Source organism: Anolis sagrei, chromosome X, assembly GCF_037176765.1.
Source record: "Anolis sagrei isolate rAnoSag1 chromosome X, rAnoSag1.mat, whole genome shotgun sequence".
Taxonomy (NCBI): Eukaryota; Metazoa; Chordata; class Lepidosauria; order Squamata; family Dactyloidae; genus Anolis; species Anolis sagrei.
In genome coordinates this window covers 32,820,855-32,821,730 of record NC_090034.1, presented here as the reverse complement: position 1 = coordinate 32,821,730, position 876 = coordinate 32,820,855, and the positions used below count along the sequence as shown (strand labels likewise).

Below are 876 nucleotides of genomic sequence, written 5' to 3'. Positions count from 1 at the left end.
CATGGGTAAACCTTAAGAGATTTACGCAGAAAGGAAAATGGGTTCTGCTTCAGATCTCACCCATTCAACAGTGGTCCCTTTTTATATTCATTGATAACCTTCACATTCAAATCATTTGTTTTCACAACACTGTGCAAACCCTACTATGCTCCTCCCACTTAGGAAAATGAAATGGGGAAGTGACCATGTTCACAACGGAGCCAATTTGCATGCATAACAGCTTTTTCTGCATAGAAAATAATATCCCTGAGAAATGGTATTCTTTTCAGTGTAGAAAATGTTGTATCTGGCACACATGGACACACACACAAAACAACATGTGATTTTTGCACAAAATCAGTGTTGCAGACAACAACCTTTTTCCCTGGACACAGGCCCGTAGCCAGGATTTTGATTCGGGGGGTGCTGAGTTTGATTCGGGGGGGGGGGGAGTTTGATTCAAAGGGGGGGGGGGGCTGAGGATCTACCCTAGCAAACCTTTTGTATCGTTATCCCAATAGCCCCATGCATATGGGATATATTGAGCATGGCGATCAGATCATGATATGAATAAACATAACAGTTTAAATAATGTACCAGTAAGGCTTTCTCGCGGACCACCATGAGAATTTGGGGGGGGGGTTGAAGCCCCTCAAGACCCTCCCCCCCCCCCCCCCCCCGCAACATGCCTACCTGGACAGAAAGTGTGGTTTGTGTGCCAAGCAGTGTTAATTGTGTGAAGATAACAGAAAGGTATTTGCTAAAGAGCTAAGGGGGCTTGTTGCTTTTTTGAAGAACACAATCTCCAAATAATTTTTATTAAACATTTACTAGGAGAGTTGGGTGGGGGGACAAGGGAAGGAAACAGAAAAATGTGGGGATAATAGATTAGTTATT

At 43.6% G+C, this 876-nt stretch overlaps 2 protein-coding genes across 8 annotated transcripts in view; both read right to left on the bottom strand.

Annotated features, from left to right (window-relative positions):
* Positions 1 to 876, bottom strand: part of LOC132781523 (immunoglobulin lambda-1 light chain-like) — a 224,553-nt gene that overhangs the window by 81,120 nt on the left and 142,557 nt on the right. The gene's annotated exons all lie outside the window — the stretch shown is intronic.
* The window catches only part of LOC132781637 (immunoglobulin lambda-1 light chain-like), a 123,809-nt gene that overhangs the window by 75,299 nt on the left and 47,634 nt on the right, over positions 1 to 876 (bottom strand). The window lies entirely within an intron of this gene.